At 55.3% G+C, this 25,969-nt stretch overlaps 1 protein-coding gene across 3 annotated transcripts in view; it reads left to right on the top strand.

Moving 5' to 3' along the window:
* Positions 1-25,969, top strand: part of RASGEF1B (RasGEF domain family member 1B) — a 296,825-nt gene that overhangs the window by 226,238 nt on the left and 44,618 nt on the right. The window contains exon 1 of one of the 3 annotated variants that reach the window (XM_083175728.1): positions 22,241-22,674. The exons of the other annotated variants lie outside the window; for them this stretch is intronic. The gene's annotated coding sequence lies outside the window, so the exon portion shown is untranslated. Of the gene's footprint in view, positions 1-22,240; positions 22,675-25,969 lie in introns of those variants that run through there. 3 annotated transcript variants of the gene reach the window in all.

Genomic DNA, 25,969 nt, shown 5'->3' with positions numbered 1-25,969 from the left:
TCCACTTGGATAGTAAAGTATAAAAAAACACTTAAAACAAAATATCATGAAAAATGCATGTCTACCTTTTGACTTTCGACCGTGCCTATGTCGACCATAAGCTTGTGCCAACCTTTTGGCAGCATCAACCTAAGGTATATAATCTCTTTTAGGTGTCAACCTAGTCACTGTCGACCATTAGTGGTCGACGTAGTGACTGTCGGCCTAGACATTGTCTATCGACTGAATGCATACCATGAAATGCAGCACCTTCACACTGAAATGGTTATTAGTCATCTTATTCAGACAATGGGGGGTATCCAATTAGCCCAGACGCATTTTTGGGCAATTAAAACAGTCTAATATCACAATATATGACCGATGGTCATTATCACGTTATCCAATTAGAGGCGGAATCAGTGGAAAATGGACCTGCGATTGCACAAAAAACATTGGATCCAAGATAATTTCCTGATCCCATGTATTATCGCTGCTCAGTGGCGTAACTACTGTAAGGCAGCCCCAGCTGCTGCTTGGGGGAGCAAGCAACAGTGGGGTCTATGTGGGCGTCAGCACCCGCTGAACGCACTAACATGCTGCTGCCTGCCACTGCCCACTGGCTGAGCACCGGAGGCGAGTCAGCCGCAGCGTGTGTGCGGCCATGGCAGAGGACAAATCCCCCCACTGATTCAATTGACTGTACACAGAGCTTTTGGCTACTGTTTGCAGGATCGGATTGCTGGAGCGGCCTGGGATGCGTCGGAGCCAAGGGAATGAGCAGTGTCTGCTGGTTTCTCTTCCTCTATCCTGCTTCAGCTTCTCCGTTATGCCAAACTTTTTGGCAGGGGGGAGCAAAATTTATAGTTATGCCACTGTCCCTGTTGCTTATCGGGGATTATACTTTGCATGCCTGGGCCACATAAAGCATACTGTACTACCCAATGAGTGCTTGCATCGGGGGATAATGGCGCTATTATCAGGACTAATCACTGATGTTAGGATAATATTTATTACTCTTTATTTACAGAATCTACAGAGAATAAGAGTGCTTGATACCAACTCATCTGCAGTGTTTGTAAAACTGCCACTCTGGAATTCAACAACCAATGTCCATATTTGTTTTGGGTGTTGCTGTGTTGACCTCTGCCACCATAGGGTCATAGGTTAATTAATAAAAATTTTGAATGAGGATGTGATCCTGGCTAAACAATTTAGTAAAATGTAAAGTTTAGCTGACGGAATTCTAGCAATACAGTTCCCGTTAACTATTAGAATGGCATTAAATCATCTAGTCATTAGTCAGTAACTTGCATCCTGCCAAATGTCACAAGTATGTTTCAATACACAGCAAGACCATAAAAGACTTACAATTGGAATGGGATTCCGTTTAATAATGTGTAATTACTGTCTCTATAGGTTACATAGGAATCTCTGATTTATTGTATGTGAGAGTCCAAGACAATTTTGTATTCTGCTAGCACTAGTTGTGCGGAAGAGAAAGAGGGGAGATCACAGATGCATTTTTTTTTTGTAAAAAAATGGATAAAGTCAATGGTTAGAAAGCTGCACGTATTTGTAAAGTAGTCACAACTTAGATAATTTGCCCCAGTACATTACTGCACCAGGGAATTACTTTATGGGAAGATACCATTTGTGTAGCCTATGTCATGAAAGTAGTGGCCCAGTGCTTGATTAACCAATAGGCTGATTAGGCTGTAGCGTAGGGCATTAGGATTGTGGAGGGCACCTTACAGGTGACAGCCGAGGAATAAATTGATGACATAACTTATTCCATGCTTCTTAGCTATCGCCTGTCCCCCTGTATTGTGAGGGGTGCCTAAGGTGACTGCCAGATGGCTGTGCCAATGTAACTTACTGAAGGAACCATTACTTTATAGTGTATTGTGCTACAGAGCCAGCTAGGCAGGGCTGCTATCAGAAATTGAGGGGCCTGGGACTAACAAAATAGGAAGCCCCCCCCCCCCCCATTGTTACACAAAATATTTTAGTCAGATATTTTTGGCTGAACCCCTTTAGTTTGCGCCTCACGGACAGCGCGATCAATTTGATTTTTAACAAAAAATAATGCCCATTACATATTATACAGCACACCGTAATGCCCAAAACAAATTCCACAACACAACGAAATGCCCATTACATATTATACAGCACACGGCAATGCCCATTACATATTATACCACACACCGTAATGCCCATTACATATTATACAACACACTGCAATGATCATTACATATTATACAACTCACCATAATGCCCATTACATATTATACAGCATACTGCAATTCCCCTTACATATTATACAGCACACTGCAATGCCCATTACATACATATTATGCCTCATAACTGTCGCTTGCCTACATGCTCATTGGCAGGAGTTACAAGCTTATTGCCAGGGGTTTCTTGCTTATGCCAGGGCTTACATGCTCATTGCCAGAGGTTTCATACTTGCTGTCATGGGGGGTGAGGGGTGAAATGCTCATTGCCAGGGGGTTACATTTTCCTTGCTATTGGTTTCATACTTGTTGCCAGGGGGCGGGGGGTGGTTTAAATGCTCATTGTCAGGGGGAGTTACATGCATGTTGCCATGGGGAAATACATGCACAATGTCAGAGGGAGTTTCTTGTTTGTTGCCAAGGGGGAGTTACGTGCACATTGCCATGGGGATTTATTTGCTCGTTGCCCAGGGGGGCTTACTTGCTCATTGCCCAGGGGTGCGCACTGCAGTCACTGTTACAAACTGCTGGGGGGTGCACATTCCACGCCAGCACTCCTGGAATTGGCACTTCAGAGTAGCGCCGGTCGCTCTGCTGTCAGATGGTAGAGGTGTCATCTGTCCCTTCCTCTGTGAATGTGTATCCTATTCCTGCGGATCACCTGCTGCCGTCGCTGACAACTAAAAAAAGGCTTCAGTGGGCAGCAGGCAGCCCTACCCAGGCCCTTCCATCTCTTCAGAGCAGCAGGGCCCAGGACAATTGTACCCCTGGCACCCCCCTGATGGCAGCAACTGGGCAACCTAAAGCCATAGTCTCCTTTACTTGCCACAAGCATTAGATCTTACATTCCAGTTATATAACCTTCATTACATGCACATGGGCAGTATGAATGGCGAGTCCCTGAGCACCTTGCTCCGTACATGCAGTCACTGATGATATTGTCAGATTGAGCTACATGTACAGATGACAGGGGGTTCATTATCAACCCACGACTGCATGCATCATTAATGACATTGACCTACAAACTGGACAATATGCACACAATATTGTTACCATATCAATATCGTCCCTATCGTTAACCCTTTGCCAAGTGAATTTGTAAAAATTGGTGTGAAAATTGCTAAGCAAACATTTTTATTCATCATAATGACCTGTAATGTTTGCCTCATAGAGGAAATATAATCTTTTTCTTTACACAACATTTTTATTTGAATTTTTATAACAAATGTGAGTGATGTTGGTATTTTTAGCTGATATTTTGCATCTCTCTCACAGAGATGTTGACACTCAAAGGGTTAATGATATATCTCCCAGTGTGTATCCAGATTAAGCAATATTATAAATGACATCACTCAGAAGGGCCAAAATCAGTGATACCATTCCTAATATCGCTAATGTCTATAGGGCTTTAGTTTACTGGTATACTACAGACAATAAGATATATGGTGTATTTCAGACCTGATCAAACGATACTTATATGTTAGTTGGGCACCCACTATAGTTAGTACGCTCATACCCTCACTAACCATGTCGGCATGGAGTTGATTTTATATAGTGTGGCGAGCGCAGTGAGCCATCGTGCCCAAAGCGTGGTGAGCATAGCGAGACCCGCGAGGGGACGTGGAAAACTAAGCAAATAGCTTAGTGGGCGCCCAACTAACATATAAGTACCGATCAAACTGATGCAAATTTGTGCAGCAGACAATTATTGACACACTACGTATGCGTATGGGCCACAATGCCCGTTGCAGGGCGCAGTGCGGCGATGAAAGCCCCATAGACGTGCGCACAAAAAAAGGCACTCATGCAGCTTTGGAATGTTAGTGAGTAATGTCCAGTACAGGATTCTTCATTTATGACATAATAAATATATATAGATATATATATATATATATATATATATATATATATATATTCCAAAGACAAAAAACCTTACGGTTTCACATGTCCCATTAAGGCTTCTTACACATGATCTGCCATTTCTGAAACCTGTTGTAACTCTTCCACTCAAACGCCAAAAAGCAATGAAATTACGATCATTAAGGCTGACGCCTTAATGGACGTGTTCCTTGCGCAATACAGATATGGTTCGCCATCACAGCCTGTGGGTAAGTGCAGATTCAGCACTCTCACAGAGTGAGATTGCTGTCACTCACACAATGGTGGAGCTGCTAATTCACAGATTTGTGTGCTCATTGGAATACACACATGCAGTCTATGCAACTGAAGGTCTGAGCAAAAGAGAGCTGAGCGGATGGGGTAAAAGTGGTGTTGATTAGGGGAGGAGACAGTGTCATGTGGATGGGGACAAATAGAAATGTGTAGATAATGGGGAAGCAGCACTGATGGGGGACTAACGAAGCAGATGGGTGGAAAACAGTGGCACAGATTGGGGAAGGTAAGGCAGAGTGATGCGATTGGGTGGGAAACAGAGGAGCAGTTGGAGGAAAGACAGCACTGATGGGGGAGGGGGTTCGGAGCAAAGGGGATAAAGGGAAAAAAGAACAGCGTAGATGGAGAGGGGAGACAGCAGTACAGATGGAAGGAAACTGTCATGGATGAGGCGGGCAGAGCAGCATGGATGGAGGGGGAGACAGAGTATCGCTAATAGAGGGGAAGCCAGTGGCACATAAAGAAGGAAACAGTGGCATCTGTGTGGAAAGACAGGGCAGGGCAGATGGGAATAGACACATTGTTGTGGATGAGGGAATCCACACAGCAGTAGGTATCGGGGAAGACAGAGCAGCATGAAGGCGTACGGGAGAAGAAAGAGTAGATGCATAGTAGTTGGGAGTATTATAGTTTTTGCAATTATGAAAGATGTTTCTGGTAACTGCATGTGAATACTAAATGAAATGGATATATGTAGTGAGTGTGCATGATGTTGGACCCGCAGTGGGATAGTTCTAGTAATAGTGTTTATTCTAGCACCCGCTATCTTTGAAAACCCATGCAGTTCCTCTACCCTGTCTGGGGTGTTGCTATCTGCTGTAGTGTTTCTAGCACAGGTCTGGTTTGCAGTGCTGATATACAGATCACACTAGAAGCACTACAGCAGACAGCTACACCCCAGGCAGGGAAGAGGAACTGCATGAGTTTTCAAAGATGGCGGGTGCTAGAATGAACACTATAGTAACTCAGAGGGCTAGACCGTTTTAGATGATTGCAGGTACTTATTAGGATGAGTGCGCCACATGACTGTTCAGACCTTCAGTTGCATAGACTGCATGTGTGTATTCCAATGAGCACACAAATCTGTGAATTAGCAGCTCCACCATTGTGTGAGTGACAGCAATCTCACTCTGTGAGAGTGCTGAATCTGCACTTACCCACAGGCTGTGATGGCGAACCATATCTGTATTGCGCAAGGAACACGTCCATTAAGGCGTCAGCCTTAATGATCGTAATTTCATTGCTTTTTGGCGTTTGAGTGGAAGAGTTACAACAGGTTTCAGAAATGGCAGATCATGTGTAAGAAGCCTTAATGGGACATGTGAAACCGTAAGGTTTTTTGTCTTTGGAATTTCATAGTTTTTTTTCAATTTATTTATTTATTTTTTTTGAAATTTTAAATTTCAGTGAAAGAATACAATTAGATTTTTTAAATGTTTAATGATAACACACCCCTGGCAATGAGCATTACCCCTGGCCACAAGAATAAAAAAACCCTGGCATTGAGTATGACACCCGTCCCAGTGCATGAAACCCCTGTCAACAGGCAAGACATCCATCCCAAGAAACCCCTGGCAATGAGCATGACACCCAGAGAGTAGAAGCTTTACTGTAGGGCATTGAAGGAGGACAATGTACATACGGGGTACACATAGGGGGGCAGAGCACTGGGGGGGGGCACAGCGTACACACGGGGGGCACTGGGGGGGACTGCGTACACACGGGGGGCACTGGGGGGACTGCATACACACGGGGGGCACTGCGTACACATGGGGGACTGTGTACACATGGGGGGGCACTGGGGGAGGGACTGCGTACACATGGGGGGCACTGCGTACACATGGGGGGGGCACTGGGGGAGGGACTGCGTACACATGGGGGGGCACTGGGGGAGGGACTGCATACACATGGGGGGCACTGGGGAAGGGACTGCGTACACATGGGGGGCACTGGGGGAGGGACTGCGTATACACACGGGGCACGGCATACACACACAGGGGCAACAGCATACACACAAGGGGCACCGGGGACGACGACAGTGTGCACACGGGGGCTACTGGGGGGGACAGCATACACACGGGGGCACAGGGTACAGCGTACACATGGGGGGACAGCATACACACGGGGGGCACAGGTACAGCGTACACATGGGGGGACAGCATACACAAGGGGGCACAGGGTACAACGTACACACGGGGTCACTTGGGGGCCGCATACGCACAGGGGCAGCATACACAGGGGCACTGGGGGGGCAGCATACACACGGGGGGCACTAGGGGGGGACAGCGTACACACGGGGGGCACTGGGGGGGGAGCGAACACACGGGGGAGGCACTGGGGAGACGACCGCGTACACACGGGGGGCACTATGGGGGGGGCGACAGCGTACACACGGGGGGCACTGGGGGGGACATCGTACACACGGGGGGCAATGGGGGGGCAGGGTACACACGGGGGTACAGCGTACACATGGGGGCAATGGTGGGGGCAGCATACACACGGGGGGCACAGGGTACAGCGTACACACAGGGGCACTGGGGGGGCAGCATACACACGGGGGCACGGAGGGGCAGCATACACACGGGGGCACTGGGGGGGGCAGCATACACACAGGGGCACTGGGGGGGCAGCACACAGGGGCACTGGGGGGGAAGCACACACACGGGGGGCAGCATACACACGGGGGGCACTGCGGGACAGCGTACACACGGGGGGGCACTGGGGAAGGGGACAGCGTACACACGGGGGGGGCACTGGGGGCGAAGGACAGCACACACGGGGGGCACTGGGAGGGGGGACAGCGTACACACAGGGGGGGGGGGGCACTGGGGGGGGACAGCCTACACATGGGGGGGTACTGGGGGGGACAGCATACACACGGAGGGGGGGCACTGGGGGGGACAGCATACACACGGGGGTGCACTGGGTGGGACAGCATACACACGGGGGGAGGGGACTGAGGAGGACAGCGTAAACACAGGGGGGCACTAGGGGGACAGCATACACACGGGGGGCAGCGTACACACGGGGGGCACTGCGGGACAGCGTACACACGGGGGTGGGCACTGGGGAAGGGGACAGCGTACACACGGGGGGGCACTGGGGGGGGGAGGACAGCACACACGTGGGGGGGCACTGGGGGGGCAGCGTACACACAGGGGGGAGGCACTGGGGGGGGGGCAGCATACACACAGGGGGGGCACTGGGGGGGGCAGCGTACACACAGGGGGGGGGCACTGGGGGGGGACAGCCTACACATGGGGGGGCACTGGGGGGGACAGCATACACACGGAGGGGGGGCACTGGGAGGGGACAGCATACACACGGGGGTGCACTGGGGGGGGACAGCATACACACGGGGGGAGGGGACTGAGGAGGACAGCATAAACACAGGGGGGCACTAGGGGGACAGCATACACCTGGGGGGGACAGCGTACACACGGGGGTGACAGCGTACACACGGGGGGGACTGTTCATATGGGGGGCACTGGTGGGGACAGCGTACACACGGGTGCACTGGGGGGGAAGCGTACACTGAGGGGCACTGGGGGGACAGGGTACATACAGGGACAGTGGGGAGATGGAGTTACCTGAGTGCAGCTGCAGTACAGGGGGGGACAGAGTACACACGGAGGGCACTGGGGAGACAGCATACAAACGGCGGGCACTGGGGGGGACAGCGTACACACGCCGGGCAGTGGGGGGACAGGGTACATACAGGGACAGTGGGGGGGACAGGGTGTGCACAGGGATAGTGGGGATAGGGGACAGGGTACACACAGGGACAGTGGGGGGATGGATTTACCTGGGTGCAGCTGCTCCTCTGATGGCCCGGGTGGCTGCTTTCTGTCTTCTGGATGGCGGGGCTTCACCAGACAGTCTGGCCTGGGCTTCACCAGACTGTTAGGCCGCAGGCTGTGGAAGTGCCTGAACCTGGTCCCGACGAGTCCCGGCGGCAGCATGGTGAGGACAGAGTCTGGGCAGGAAATATAACAACAACAACAACAACAACAACAATGCGTACACACGGGGGGCACTGGGGGGGGGCAGTGTACACACGGGGGCCAATGGGGGGGGCGGGACTGCGTACGCACTGGGGGCGGGACAGCGTACACGGGGGGTACAGTGTACACATGGGGGAGCACTGGGGGGGGGGTTGGGGGACAGCGTACACACGGGGGGCACTGGGGGGGGCAGCGTACACACGGGGGGCACTGAAGGGGGACAGCGTATACACGGGGGCACAGCGTACACACGGGGGGGCCTTGGGGGGACAGTGGACACACGGGGGGGCACTGGGGGGACAGCGTACACACGGGGGGCACTGGGGGGACAGCGTATACACACGGGGGCACAGCGTGTACACACGGGGGGCACTGGGGGGACAGCTTATACACACGGGGGGCACTGGGGGGTCAGCTTATACACACGGGGGGCACTGGGGGGACAGCATACACACAGGGGGCACTGGGGGGGCAGCGTACACATGGGGGGCACAGCATACACACGGGGGGCACTGGCAGGGGAAAGCGTACACATGGGGGGGGCACTGGGGGGAAAGCGTACACACGGGGGGGGCACTGGGGTGAAAGCGTACACACGGGGGGGGCACTGGGGGGAAATCGTACACACGGGGGGGGGGGGGGGGGGGCCACTGGGGGGACAGCGCACACACAGGGGGGGCACTGGGGGGACAGCGTACACACGGGGGGGGGCACTGGGGGGACAGCGTACACACGGGGGGCACTGGGGGGACAGCGTACACACGGGGGGCACTGGGGGGACAGCGTACACACGGGGGGCACTGGGGGGACAGCGTACACACGGGGGGCACTGGGTGGACAGCGTACACACGGGGGGCACAGCGTACACATGGGGGGCACAGCGTACACACGGGGGGGTACTGGGGGGACAGCATACACACAGGGGGGCACTGGAGAGATAGCGTACACACGGGGGGCGGCACTGGGGGACAGCGTACACATGGGGGGGGGCACTGGTGGGACAGCATATACACGGGGGCACTGAGGGGACAGCGTACACACGGAAGTGCACTGGGGGGGGACACAGTACACACGGGGGCACTGGGGGGACAGCGTACACATGGGGGGCACAGTGCACACGGGGGGCACAGCATTCACACGGGGGGGCACTGGGGGGACAGCGTACACACGGGGGCACTGGGGGACAGGGTACACACAGGGACAGTGGGGGGACGTATTTACCTGGGTGCAGCTGCTCCTCTGATGACCAGGGTGGCTTCTTTCTGCTTTCCCGGTGGCGGAGGCATCTCAAGGAAGCGCTTCAATCTGGTCCGCAGGCTGTGGAAGCGTCTCAGTCCCGGCGGTACCATGGGGTGGTTTAATATTAAAGGGCACAGTGTTCACACGAAGGGGGGCACAGCGTACACACGGAGGGGGGGCACAGCGTATACGGGAGGGGGCACAGCGTACACACAGGGGGCGAACAGCGTACATACGGGGGCACTGGGGGGCGAACAGCGTACCCACGGGGGCACTGGGGGGCGAACAGCGTACCCACGGGGGCACTGGGGGGGGGCGAACAGCGTACACACAGGGGCACTGGGGGGCTAACAGCGTACACACGGGGGCTAACAGCGTACACACGGGGGCTAACAGCGTACACACGGGGGCTAACAGCGTACACACGGGGGCTAACAGCGTACACACGGGGGCTAACAGCGTACACACGGGGGCTAACAGCGTACACACGGGGGCTAACAGCGTACACACGGGGGCTAACAGCGTACACACGGGGGCTAACAGCGTACACACGGGGGCTAACAGCGTACACACGGGGGCTAACAGCGTACACACGGGGGCTAACAGCGTACACACGGGGGCTAACAGCGTACACACGGGGGCTAACAGCGTACACACGGGGGCTAACAGCGTACACACGGGGGCTAACAGCGTACACACGGGGGCTAACAGCGTACACACGGGGGTTAACAGCGTACACACGGGGGTTAACAGCGTACACACGGGGGTTAACAGCGTACACACGGGGGCACTGGGGGGGGGGGGCGAACAGCGTACACACAGGGGCACTGGGGGGCTAACAGCGTACACACGGGGGCTAACAGCGTACACACGGGGGCTAACAGCGTACACACGGGGGCTAACAGCGTACACACGGGGGCTAACAGCGTACACACGGGGGCTAACAGCGTACACACGGGGGCTAACAGCGTACACACGGGGGCTAACAGCGTACACACGGGGGCTAACAGCGTACACACGGGGGCTAACAGCGTACACACGGGGGCTAACAGCGTACACACGGGGGTTAACAGCGTACACACGGGGGTTAACAGCGTACACACGGGGGTTAACAGCGTACACACGGGGGTTAACAGCGTACACACGGGGGCTAACAGCGTACACACGGGGGTTAACAGCGTACACAGGGGGCACTGGGGGCAAACAGCATACACAGGGGGGCGGACAGCGTACACAGGGGGGCGGACAGCGTACACAGGGGGGCGGACAGCGTACACAGGGGGGCGGACAGCGTACACAGGGGGGCGGACAGCGTACACAGGGGGGCGGACAGCGTACACAGGGGGCGGACAGCGTACACAGGGGGGCGGACAGCGTACACAGGGGGGCGGACAGCGTACACAGGGGGGCGGACAGCGTACACACGGGGGCACAGCGTACACACGGGGGCACAGCGTACACACGGGGGCACAGCGTACACACGGGGGGCGGGAACAACATACACACGGGGGGCGGGAACAACATACACACGGGGGGCGGGAACAGTGTACATGGGGGGGAGACAGTGTACACACACGGGGGGCACGGGGGCAGCGTACACACGGGGGCTAACAGCGTACACACGGGGGCTAACAGCGTACACACGGGGGCTAACAGCGTACACACGGGGGCTAACAGCGTACACACGGGGGCTAACAGCGTACACACGGGGGCTAACAGCGTACACACGGGGGCTAACAGCGTACACACGGGGGCTAACAGCGTACACACGGGGGCTAACAGCGTACACACGGGGGCTAACAGCGTACACACGGGGGCTAACAGCGTACACACGGGGGCTAACAGCGTACACACGGGGGTTAACAGCGTACACACGGGGGTTAACAGCGTACACACGGGGGTTAACAGCGTACACACGGGGGTTAACAGCGTACACACGGGGGTTAACAGCGTACACACGGGGGTTAACAGCGTACACACGGGGGCTAACAGCGTACACACGGGGGCTAACAGCGTACACACGGGGGCTAACAGCGTACACACGGGGGCTAACAGCGTACACACGGGGGCTAACAGCGTACACACGGGGGTTAACAGCGTACACACGGGGGTTAACAGCGTACACACGGGGGTTAACAGCGTACACACGGGGGTTAACAGCGTACACACGGGGGCTAACAGCGTACACACGGGGGCACTGGGGGCGAACAGCATACACAGGGGGCACTGGGGGCGAACAGCATACACAGGGGGGCACTGGGGGGCGGACAGCGTACACAGGGGGGCACTGGGGGGGGGACAACGTACACACGGGTGCACTGGGGGGGGGGGGACAACGTACACACGGGTGCACTGGGGGGGGGACAACGTACACACGGGTGCACTGGGGGGGGGGACAACGTACACACGGGTGCACTGGGGGGGGGGGGGGGGACAACGTACACACGGGTGCACTGGGGGGGGGGGGACATCATTCACACGGGTGCACTGGGGGGGGGGGGACATCATTCACACGGGTGCACTGGGGGGGGGACACAACGTACACACGGGTGCACTGGGGGGGGACAACGTACACACGGGTGCACTGGGGGGGGACAACGTACACACGGGTGCACTGGGGGGGACAACGTACACACGGGTGCACTGGGGGGGGACAACGTACACACACGGGTGCACTGGGGGGGGACAACGTACACACACGGGTGCACTGGGGGGGGACAACGTACACACGGGTGCACTGGGGGGGGACAACGTACACACGGGTGCACTAGGGGGGACAACGTACACACGGGTGCACTGGGGGGGGACAACGTACACACGGGTGCACTGGGGGGGGGACAACGTACACACGGGTGCACTGGGGGGGGACAACGTACACACTAGTGCACTGGGGGGGGACAACGTACACACGGATGCACTGGGGGTGACAACGTACACACGGGTGCACTGGGGGGGGACAACGTACACACGGGTGCACTGGGGGGGGGACAACGTACACACGGGTGCACTGGGGGGGGGGGACAACGTACACACGGGTGCACTGGGGGGGGGGGACAACGTACACACGGGTGCACTGGGGGGGGACAACGTACACACGGGTGCACTGGGGGGGGGACAACGTACACACGGGTGCACTGGGGGGGACAACGTACACACGGGTGCACTGGGGGGGGACAACGTACACACGGGTGCACTGGGGGGGGACAACGTACACACGGGTGCACTGGGGGGGGACAACGTACACACGGGTGCACTGGGGGGGGGGGGACATCATTCACACGGGTGCACTGGGGGGGGGGGACATCATTCACACGGGTGCACTGGGGGGGGGGACATCATTCACACGGGTGCACTGGGGGGGGGGGACAACGTACACACGGGTGCACTGGGGGGGGACAACGTACACACGGGTGCACTGGGGGGGACAACGTACACACGGGTGCACTGGGGGGGGACAACGTACACACGGGTGCACTGGGGGGGGACAACGTACACACGGGTGCACTGGGGGGGGACAACGTACACACGGGTGCACTGGGGGGGGACAACGTACACACGGGTGCACTGGGGGGGGACAACGTACACACTAGTGCACTGGGGGGGGACAACGTACACACGGATGCACTGGGGGTGACAACGTACACACGGGTGCACTGGGGGGGGGGACAACGTACACACGGGTGCACTGGGGGGGGGGGACAACGTACACACGGGTGCACTGGGGGGGGGGGGACAACGTACACACGGGTGCACTGGGGGGGGGGGACAACGTACACACGGGTGCACTGGGGGGGGGGGGGGACAACGTACACACGGGTGCACTGGAGGGGGGGACAACGTACACACGGGTGCACTGGAGGGGGGGACAACGTGCACACGGGTGCACTGGAGGGGGGGGACAACGTGCACACGGGTGCACTGGGGGGACGGGGACAACGTGCACACGGGTGCACTGGGGGGACGGGGACAACGTGCACACGGGTGCACTGGGGGGACGGGGACAACGTGCACACGGGTGCACTGGGGGGACGGGGACAACGTGCACACGGGTGCACTGGGGGGACGGGGACAACGTGCACACGGGTGCACTGGGGGGACGGGGACAACGTGCACACGGGTGCACTGGGGGGACGGGGACAACGTGCACACGGGTGCACTGGGGGGACGGGGACAACGTGCACACGGGTGCACTGGGGGGACGGGGACAACGTGCACACGGGTGCACTGGGGGGACGGGGACAACGTGCACACGGGTGCCCTGGGGGGACGGGGACAACGTGCACACGGGTGCCCTGGGGGGACGGGGACAACGTGCACACGGGTGCACTGGGGGGACGGGGACAACGTGCACACGGGTGCACTGGGGGGACGGGGACAACGTGCACACGGGTGCACTGGGGGGACGGGGACAACGTGCACACGGGTGCACTGGGGGGACGGGGACAACGTGCACACGGGTGCACTGGGGGGACGGGGACAACGTGCACACGGGTGCACTGGGGGGACGGGGACAACGTGCACACGGGTGCACTGGGGGGACGGGGACAACGTGCACACGGGTGCACTGGGGGACGGGGACAACGTGCACACGGGTGCACTGGGGGACGGGGACAACGTGCACACGGGTGCACTGGGGGGACGGGGACAACGTTCACACGGGTGCACGGGGGGGGGACAACGTACACGGGTGCACGGGGGGGGGGACAACGTACACACGGGTGCACTGGGGCGGGGGACAACGTACACACGGGTGCACTGGGGGGGGACAACGTACACACGGGTGCACTGGGGGGGGGACAACGTACACACGGGTGCACTGGGGGGGGGACAACGTACACACGGGTGCACTGGGGGGGGACAACGTACACACGGGTGCACTGGGGGGGGACAACGTACACACGGGTGCACTGGGGGGGGGACAACGTACACACGGGTGCACTGGGGGGGGGGACAACGTACACACGGGTGCACTGGGGGGGGGGGGACAATGTACACACGGGTGCACTGGGGGGGGGGACAACGTACACACGGGTGCACTGGGGGGGGACAACGTACACACGGGTGCACTGGGGGGGGGACAACGTACACACGGGTGCACTGGGGGGGGGGACAACGTACACACGGGTGCACTGGGGGGGGGGACAACGTACACACGGGTGCACTGGGGGGGGACAACGTACACACGGGTGAACTGGGGGGGGGACGACGTACACACGGGTGCACTGGGGGGGGGGGACAACGTACACACGGGTGCACTGGGGGGGGGGGGACAACGTACACACGGGTGCACTGGGGGGGGGGGGACAACGTACACACGGGTGCACTGGGGGGGGACAACGTACACACGGGTGCACTGGGGGGGGGGACAACGTACACACGGGTGCACTGGGGGGGGGGGACAACATACACACGGGTGCACTGGGGGGGGGACAACGTACACACGGGTGCACTGGGGGGGGAGACAACGTACACACGGGTGCACTGGGGGGGGGGAAACGTACACACGGGTGCACTGGGGGGGGCAACGTACTACACACGGGTGCACTGGGGGGACGGGGACAACGTGCACACGGGTGCACTGGGGGGACGGGGACAACGTGCACACGGGTGCACTGGGGGGACGGGGACAACGTGCACACGGGTGCACTGGGGGGACGGGGACAACGTGCACACGGGTGCACTGGGGGGACGGGGACAACGTGCACACGGGTGCACTGGGGGGACGGGGACAACGTGCACACGGGTGCACTGGGGGGACGGGGACAACGTGCACACGGGTGCACTGGGGGGACGGGGACAACGTGCACACGGGTGCACTGGGGGGACGGGGACAACGTGCACACGGGTGCACTGGGGGGACGGGGACAACGTGCACACGGGTGCACTGGGGGGACGGGGACAACGTGCACACGGGTGCCCTGGGGGGACGGGGACAACGTGCACACGGGTGCCCTGGGGGGACGGGGACAACGTGCACACGGGTGCACTGGGGGGACGGGGGGTGCACTGGGGGGGGACAACGTACACACGGGTGCACTGGGGGGGGACAACGTACACACGGGTGCACTGGGGGGGGACAACGTACACACGGGTGCACTGGGGGGGGACAACGTACACACGGGTGCACTGGGGGGGGACAACGTACACACGGGTGCACTGGGGGGGGACAACGTACACACGGGTGCACGGGGGGGGGGGACGACGTACACACGGGTGAACTGGGGGGGGGGACGACGTACACACGGGTGCACTGGGGGGGGGGACAACGTACACACGGGTGCACTGGGGGGGGGGACAACGTACACACGGGTGCACTGGGGGGGGGGGGGACAACGTACACACGGGTGCACTGGGGGGGGACAACGTACACACGGGTGCACTGGGGGGGGGGGACAACGTACACACGGGTGCACGGGGGGGGGGACAACATACACACGGGTGCACTGGGGGGGGGACAACGTACACACGGGTGCACTGGGGGGGGACAACGTACACACGGGTGCACTGGGGGGGGACAACGTACACACGGGTGCACTGGGGGGGGACAACGTACACACGGGTGCACTGGGGGGGGACAACGTACACACGGGTGCACTGGGGGGGGGGACAACGTACACACGGGTGCACTGGGGGGGGGGACAACGTACACACGGGTGCACTGGGGGGGGGGACAACGTACACACGGGTGAACTGGGGGGGGGGGACGACGTACACACGGGTGCACTGGGACAACGTACACACGGGTGCACTGGGGGGGGGGGACAACGTACACACGGGTGCACTGGGGGGGGACAACGTACACACGGGTGCACTGGGGGGGGGGACAACGTACACACGGGTGCACGGGGGGGGGGACAACATACACACGGGTGCACTGGGGGGGGGACAACGTACACACGGGTGCACTGGGGGGGGGAGACAACGTACACACGGGTGCACTGGGGGGGGGGAAACGTACACACGGGTGCACTGGGGGGGGGCAACGTACTACACACGGGTGCACTGGGGGGGGGGACAACGTACTACACACGGGTGCACTGGGGGGGGACAGCATACACACAGGGGGGGCACAGCATACACACAGGGGGGGCACAGCATACACACAGGGGGGGCACAGCATACACACAGGGGGGGGCACAGCATACACACAGGGGGGGCACAGCATACACACAGGGGGGGCACAGCATACACACAGGGGGGGCACAGCATACACACAGGGGGGGCACAGCATACACACAGGGGGGGTGGGGGCAAATCTTACACACAGGGGGGGGGGGGGCAAATCGTACACACGGGGAGGGGCACAGCGGGGGGAGGTGTATGGTTAGGGTGTATGTAGTAGCTACTAACCTGGCCCACTGTGCTTCAAAGGAGGCTGCTTTTGGGGGACACTCTGGATGATTCACCTCTCCGCAACTCTTCATTCATCCTGTCCGGACCTCTGCTTCCAGGTTCCCTGCAGTCTTCTTTCCCCTCCTCCGCTCTTCAGTGCACTCTCCTGAGCTTCATAACCTTCTGCTGCTGACACCGCACGGTTCTCCTCTTCTGCTCTCCTCCAGCAGCCAGCGCCGGGACTGGAACGGCACAGAGCAGCACACGTGTCCTGTGCAGAAGTAGAGACAATGAAGAAAGGGGGACACAGCATACACACAAGGGGGGGGGGGGCGTACAGCGTACACATAGGAGGGGGCACAGCGCACACATAGGAGGGGGGCACAGCGTACACACGGGGGGACACACAGCGTACACGGGGGGGGGGGGACACAGGGTACAAACGGGGGGGGGGACACCCACGCACATATACACACCAGGGGCACACAGACACACCCACATACATGCCAGGGGTACACAGACACACCCACATACATGCCAGGGGTACACAGACACCCACATACATGCCAGGGGTACACAGACAAACCCATGCACTCATACATAGCAGGGACACAATGACACAAACATATATATATTGTACATATACAAGGGGTACACTGACAAACATATATATTATACATATACCAGGAGCTCTGGGACGCAGACATACTGTGTAACCCTTTCTGTCCCGCACGGAGAGTACCTGCACATTACTCATAAGCGTACACACGGGGGCACAACGTACACACGGGGGCACTGGGGGGGGGACAACGTACACACGGGTGCACTGGGGGGAGGGACAACGTACACACGGGTGCACTGGGGGGGGGGGACAACGTACACACGGGTGCACTGGGGGGGGGGGACAACGTACACACGGGTGCACTGGGGGGGGGACAACGTACACACGGGTGCACTGGGGGGGGACAACGTACACACGGGTGCACTGGGGGGGGGACAACGTACACACGGGTGCACTGGGGGGGGGACAACGTACACACGGGTGCACTGGGGGGGGACAACGTACACACGGGTGCACTGGGGGGGGGGGGGGGACAACGTACACACGGGTGCACTGGGGGGGGGGACAACGTACACACGGGTGCACTGGGGGGGGGGACAACGTACACATGGGTGCACTGGGACACACACACACACACACACAGGGACAGTGAGGGGACGGACACACACACACATCGGGACAGTGAGGGGGACACGCACACACATAGGGACAGTGAGGGGGACACGCACACACATCGGGACAGTGAGGGGGACACGCACACACATCGGGACAGTGAGGGGGACACGCACACACATCGGGACAGTGAGGGGGGGGGCACACACACACCGGACAGTGAGGGGCACACACACACCGGACAGTGAGGGGCACACACACACCGGACAGTGAGGGGCACGCACACGGGACAGTGAGGGGCACGCACACGGGACAGTGAGGGGCACGCACACGGGACAGTGAGGGGCACGCACACGGGACAGTGAGGGGCACGCACACGGGACAGTGAGGGGCACGCACACGGGACAGTGAGGGGCACGCACACGGGACAGTGAGGGGCACGCACACGGGACAGTGAGGGGCACGCACACGGGACAGTGAGGGGCACGCACACGGGACAGTGAGGGGCACGCACACACATGGGGACAGTGAGGGGCACGCACACACATGGGGACGGTGAGGGGCACGCACACACATGGGGACAGTGAGGGGCACGCACACACATGGGGACAGTGAGGGGCACGCACACACATGGGGACAGTGAGGGGCACGCACACACATGGGGACAGTGAGGGGCACGCACACACATGGGGACAGTGAGGGGCACGCACACACATGGGGACAGTGAGGGGCACGCACACACATGGGGACAGTGAGGGGCACGCACACACATGGGGACAGTGAGGGGCACGCACACACATGGATACACACACAGGGACAGTGAGGACACACACACGGGGACAGTGAGGACACACACACGCGGCCCGGGTCAGGTGCTGCTGCTAGATAGACGTGCTGGTGCTGAGAATGCTGGGACTTGTAGTCCCGGCTCCCTCCCCCCTCCCGGTCTATGCGCCGCTCGCGCCCGCCCTCTCCCCCCTTCAGTGTCAGTGGTCCTGCTGCGCTGTGCGCGCCCAAACAAGGTGCCTCCCTCCGTCCCCTGGGGTGGCAATCCCCACACAGTAGGAGTGAGGCACCCGCTCTACACCGCCGCCAGCCGCCCCTCGCAATTCGCCCGGAGCACCGCACCGCACACACAACAGGGGGAGAGCGGGGCGGGTCGGCATAGCATGATGCGCAGTGCGCATCATGCTATGCCGACCCGCCCCCCTCTCCCCCCACTGTGTGTGTGCACTGCGCTGTGCGGCCCGGGTCAGGTGCTGCTGCTAGAGTGCTGGGACTTGTAGTCCCGGCTCCCTCCCCCCTCCCAGTCTATGCGCCGCTCGCTGCCCTGGCTGTCTGTCACTGAGAGTGACTGACTAAGCCGGGGCCCGAGACTCAGAGCACTGGGTGTCACCCTAGAGACTGGTGACACCCGGTGCGGCCCGCACCCCCCGCACCTGGGTAGGGACGCCACTGCCCCCACACACAGGCACCGGTAACCCACGCTGTGTGAGCCTGAGGTACTTACTTACGCAGCGCAGCGCCGCTCCTGCGCCCACTTCTCTCCTCAGCAGACCTTGCTCTGTCTGCACTCTGCACGACCTCCTCTGCGCCCCTTATATCAAGTCCTATTGGGCGGGAAAACTTTACTGCTCCTGTCTCGAGCGCACAACGTATTGATTGCCTGTCTGTGTACTCCCCCTGCTGCTGGCAACTATGTACTGCGCATGCGCAACAAGTTGGAGCTCCTATCTCTATAATGGGGCATGTTTCACTAAATTATAAAAAAACTGTACCTATCTGAAAATCCTCAACCCCAAAAGGCACTCCACTGGGACAATATCTACCTAATAAAACAAACCCCAAGTCTCAATTGTTCCTCTACCCTGAGTTATGCCTTCCCAAAAAAACACTCATAGACTAACATGGGTGACAAGTTGTCATTTCTGGAGTGTCAGAAAAAAACTGACAGTTGGAAGTTTAGATCGCTCCCAATTGGTCATTTTTTAATATTTCGCCCTGAAATTTGGCACGCAGCACCGGTTGACGATTCTACGCGTACGTGCCAAATTTCAGCTCAGTACGTCCAGTCATTTTTGAGGTGCAGTCCCTCAAACACCATGCCCCCATCCGAAAAGTTCCCTATGGGAAAAATCCGTTCGTTGGATTCAGCCTTAATATAAGGGCACGACCGTGCCCTTATAATTCACAATAAAAGTATTACACATACATAGTAAACACAATGACTACTGTATATCGGTTTTAATAAATGTGACAATGACTACTGGAACGTCTTATTGCTTGTTATACGAATAAAACAACCAGATTTGTATTCCTATCATTTTCAAACATCAGCAGTAAGTGTGCCTCGTGGCACAACTGGATTGATTGTTGATTAGACAAGTGTTTCAGATAGGATACAGATGCAGGCTGTTGACAGTTTTACCTTATACTCCCCCAGGCCAGGATTTCCACATAACAGTGTTTGTGTTTGCCTGCAGCTCTCCCTTTGCATAGATCATCATTGTCAGAGGCTCTTATGAGGTCTTAAAAGGTTTTACCTCAAACACTGATTTCAGGGCTTTGTTTTTGTTGACAAAAAAGAATTGTTGAAATGAAATGGGGACATATAACCGAAATTCATGTCTCTATTGCGTCTGTAACACAGGAACAGTAGCACTTGTACACTCTCCACGAAAGATACTACATTTTTCCAGGGCCCAGGTAGAAGAGTTAACACTATTAGGACGTTTGAAAAAAATACATTTACTGGAGAAAACACACAGTATCAGTACAATGTGTATGTTTGCAGTCACAGACCCATTATTGCATGAAAACAGGGCTGTTTTTATGTGAGGCAGGTTAAACAAAATCCCTGACAAGCATCTGCTCGCTAATTGATAGCCCCAGGCCAATCCATTAGCCACAAGAAAATATTGTGGGTAGTTGGATACCTCCCTATTGGGTCTGTCCAATGATATGTGATGAACTTGTGGGTGCAAGTCATCGCAGCAGCAGATGGACTTTACGGCTGTATGAATGTGCTCAAAACTGCTCGCTGCCCCATAGACAATTTTGTACCGATTCAGCCCAGGAAAAGTGGAAGTTTGGGTGTCGTCTTCTACATAAAAACCCTGAGGCAAGGCACATTGCACCCTTCACACCTAACTGCATGGCCCCCGGTGTGTCTACTGCAGCGGTGTAGCCACGGTGCCCAGAGTAAGGGCATGTTCCATTTGCAATGCAATCTGGGTGGGATCTACCGCCCAAGATAGCATTGCAATAAGCGATCCTACCATCTGGATGTAACACTGGGCCAGATACAGGGGCTCCGAAAGGAGCTTGTCCCTGCCAATTGCTCAGCCGTGCACCTGTGAATGTGAGGTTAGCGCTGACCTCCGGCTGACCCGTGCTTACTGCACTGCCCCCCCTGGCAGTGCGGTCTATAGCCCATAGGCTAAAAGGGGTTACCGCCATCTCAGAATGGTGGTCGCCCCAGGACCCGATGCGATGCTGACCGATGTTGATACATCAGGCAACATTGCATCCCCCATAGAAACCTATGGGGGATTTGACCGCGAGCAGAGCAGGAGGGATTGCGGCACGGATAGGAGATTCCTGCTGCAGTCTGGCCTACGTACGCGGGATATATAATATTTACGGCTAATACCTTAGCCGCAAATATGAAATAGTAAATAGAAATAGTATATAGGCCCCATAGTGAGATTTATTAAATCTCGGAGAGAAATAAATATATTGGTAGCCTCCAATTTAGTGGTTCAATTATCTACATATAAAATAAATGAAATCCCCCATACAAACACGAGTCAGATGCCTGTTTTACTCTGACCTATTTTTTTCCTCTGCTGTCCCCATTAGTATTTTTTCATTCACCAGTCTCCCCAGTGGCCCTGAGGCTACAGCTGGAAAGGAGGTGGGAGCAGGCTGGCCCTGCAGCTGTCTGTGTGTATGTGTCTGACTGAGGGTTCCAAAGAAGACATGATTCAGAATAATGGAAATGGAAGGGATGGGAGGTCACTGATGGCTGTGTGTACTCGGAGCCGTGACTACAATGCGTGTGATAAGAGTGGGAGGTGCTGATGGTGGAGGTGGAAGAGAGGAAAAATAGAACTGAATGCAGTGGGAGGAGATGCTGCACAGTGGGAAGGATGGGAGGGAATGTGGAGAACAGGAAAGATGGCTGTGGGAGGAGACACGGGAGGAGAGAACTTTGAATGTGATTTGAAACCGAGAAACAAGTGCACATGACGGCAGACACAGAGCCAGGCTGCTTGTTTGTGTGTGCGAGTTGTGTATTGGGCGCCACACACTGACTGGCGTACTAGCAGCAGCAGCGGAGTGGGCATGCAGTGGTGGCTGCTGATCCTTATAGCACGGACATAACTGGATGGGCTGCTGAAAGAGTTCCCGGGTGTTTCCTTTACTATACAAACCGCATGCGAGTTTCCAAATCACAGCCCCGATAGACTGCTAACCCTGGAGAATATACCCAGAGCTGTTCATTAGCGATTGATTGGGAATCAGGCTCAAGTCTCAGGTAATTACATGTGTCACTAACATGGCATAAAGCTTGTGTCTTGTCTCTGTGCACTGGTGGCACTGCAGCTCAAGTGTTCGTGGTGTGGGGTCTGCAGCATTAGTGTGGGCTCTCATTACATACAATGCATTTCCATGGTGACTGGTGAGGAATGATTTACCTCGCAGAAGCATTTACATGGTATTACACACATTACATATTACTATTACATTTCCCTCTATTGGAGATTCCCTGAGCTGGTTAATACGGAGCTAAATCCTGCTGTGGAATCACTGCTTGTAGGCAACACTATAAAACCATTTTACGATCATTAAGATGATGAACTCAACTGTACAAGGAATGCAGGACTATGCAGTGGGTGATTCAGTGGGTGTTCACGCGTGGCTGAGAAATAATCAGCCAGTGTCTAACATTGGGCGCTACTAATGCTCAGGGTGATGATGTTGTGGAAATGTTACTGTGTCACCCAGATCAGCAGCTTGTACTGTATGTACTGAATGCTGTCCTACTGGCCTTCAGTCCCTAATAGTAGGACACTGTCAGATGGGGTTTATTTGTTCTGTTCTATATTTAGGCAGTGTATCAGCAGCCCAGTTGTGGGAAGTGGTCACTGGGGAACCAGAGTGCATATACACTGGAATTCCCAAAGCTTATTTATTATTTGTGTGTGTGATATATATATATATATATATATATATATATATATATATATATATATATATATATATATATATATATATATATATATATATATATTTCTAGTCAATGTAATGTTTCTGTAACTAACTGCAGTGTAACTCTACATAAATTACACAATTTGGATATACTTCTTAATGGATTTTGGGGTATGAATGTGTGAAACAGCCTTCATTTAATGTTATAGTAATACTGAAAGGCTAAATATGGGTACACATAACAATGTATCTGTCTGGTGGAAACAAATATCTGGCAGTGTATGGGATATAATGATAATCGATCATTTGCTCCCAAAGTCTGGAAAATGCCCAAGATATGATGCGGTGTAGTTTGATATATCAAACGACTTAAACCAATTTATCTGAATTACTTTGGTTACCTTCTAGACCTACAAGCTATGCTATTATTGGTGCCTGTCCTTGTGTTTCCCTCGGGATGCAGTTAAAATCCCGGCGTTCAGAATCCCGACCGCCGAAATGCCGACACATTCTCCCTCCTGGGGTGCCCACGACACCCCTGGAGGGAGAATAAATTAGTGTGCCGAGCGTAGCGAGGCACCGGGCCCGCTGCGTGGCGAGCGCAGCGAGCCCGCAAGGGGGGGCGAGCCACGTCCCCCCCTTGTCGGCATTTCGGCTGTCGGGATTCCGGCGTCGGGATTCTGAATGCCGGGATCCCGACCGCCGGGATTCAATACTGAATCCGTTTCCCTCCTATATCCCTATAGATTGTAAGCTTGCAGCAGGGCCCTCCTACCTCCAAGTCTGTCTGTCTGTTACCCAGTTTGTTTTATCTCTGTCTACAATTATAAAGCGCAACCGAATCTGCTGCGCTATATAAGAAACTGTAAATAAATAAGGGTTTGTTTTCTGGCATTTGGGAGCAAATGGTTAATTCTCATAAGCTCCCATACATTGCCAGATTTTTGTTCCCACCAGACAGATTGGACAGATACATCTTTAGGTGTCTACCCAGTTATGATTGCATTGGGTTGGCTTAAATGACTCATGAAAGCTCTCAAAGAATTTTATTCCCATAATAACTTTGTTGGGCATCCAGGATTTTGCTGCCAAATATGGGACATTTTTCTAATGTGATTAAATGTTGTATGTTTGTATTTCTACACATGAAGAAATGTAAAATGTTGTTTGATCTTGGATTTATGAGACTGTAATGTCTGGTAATGAATGACTCCAGAAAGATTTGCCTTTACAGAAGAGGTTCAGATCTTTTGAAGCTATGGATACTTCTAGATATGAGAATGGTCTTTGTAATTGCATCTCCTGTAAGCACTCTGTTCCAGCTGGCATCTTACAAGAAACAGGAGGTTTTTTTTCCTCAGTAAATCTCCATTAGAGCTTGTATCCCCTAAGGATGAGCAGAAATTAGAAGCAGGACGTTTAGGGGAAATATTTCAGGAATGCCCTATAATAGGTATTGGTTCTATTATTTTTAGTATTTATTTATTTATTTATTTAGACAGAGTATTAGTATACATTTTAGATCCTAATAGTGCATTTTGTAAATTTGTAGATACTAAATAAAAATAAAATTTGTCCCTATACTTTAAATATTCAATTGATTATAACTACAGTTTAGATTTTGTCAATGATGTTAAATAAAAAAAATAAATAAAAAAAAAATAGTGTGTATGGGGGATTTATCAAAGCTTGGAAAGATATAAAATTGTGGGCGATAATGTACTCTCTAATCCACTTTGGCAGGCTCTGTAATTACGTAAATATTAAGTAAATATGACCTGATTTGTTGGTACTTTACATCTCCCAAGTTTATCTCTCTCCAAACTTTGATAAATATGTCCATAATAATCTTTAAATAAAAGGAGTATATTGAGTTGTGATAAAAGTCAATTTGAGTAATGCTTGTCTAGCATTCCCTTTGAAATCTGTGAAATGTTTCTTTTAGGCATGCTTTGTATCCTTTGGGTTTTTTGCTGAATTGGTAAGTAATTGTTTTCATGGTGCATTGTTTTAGTGTGCCTTTGGGTTGTGTCTGAGAAGTGCTTTTCATTACAGTTTTAAAACCCAGTATCTAATCACACCAAATTTAAATGAATAATTCCTGTGAGTGAGATATAGAAGTCATATGAGAGCTGTAATTGCTCAAATCATTTTCAAAATGCTGTGAGCAACATTCTGTATATGTGTCCAATGTTCTTTCACTTAGGGTCCCATTATATTGGAGCATACAGAGCATTTTAAGCTCAGACTAGGAGCTGTGAGATTTAAAAGCACAGCAATCAATGGGCTTTAAACAAAGGGAAAAATACCTTTTAAGTTGGAAAAGTGTTAAGGGGCCTACACACATGGGCCCTTATTCTGGTTGGTGCGGATATTCCCGCTTGCATACGGGCCGCCGATGTTTATCTTCTGCGCATGTGCAGAGGTCACTCTGCGCATGTGCAGGCGATTTCGCCGCAAGGATTCTCTATACGCCGCACGGGGGGCGTAGAGGGGCGTGAGGGGCTACTTATCCTCATTACCCTATGCATACACCCCGCGTTTCATGGGCGTTCCCATGCAAACGCGGGGCGTATGCATGGTAATGAGGCCGTGACGCGTGGGTACGGGGCGGGCATCTG

This window comes from Crinia signifera, chromosome 1 (assembly GCF_055691185.1).
Source record: "Crinia signifera chromosome 1, ASM5569118v1, whole genome shotgun sequence".
Taxonomy (NCBI): Eukaryota; Metazoa; Chordata; class Amphibia; order Anura; family Myobatrachidae; genus Crinia; species Crinia signifera.
This window is presented reverse-complemented; position numbering and strand designations above follow the sequence as displayed.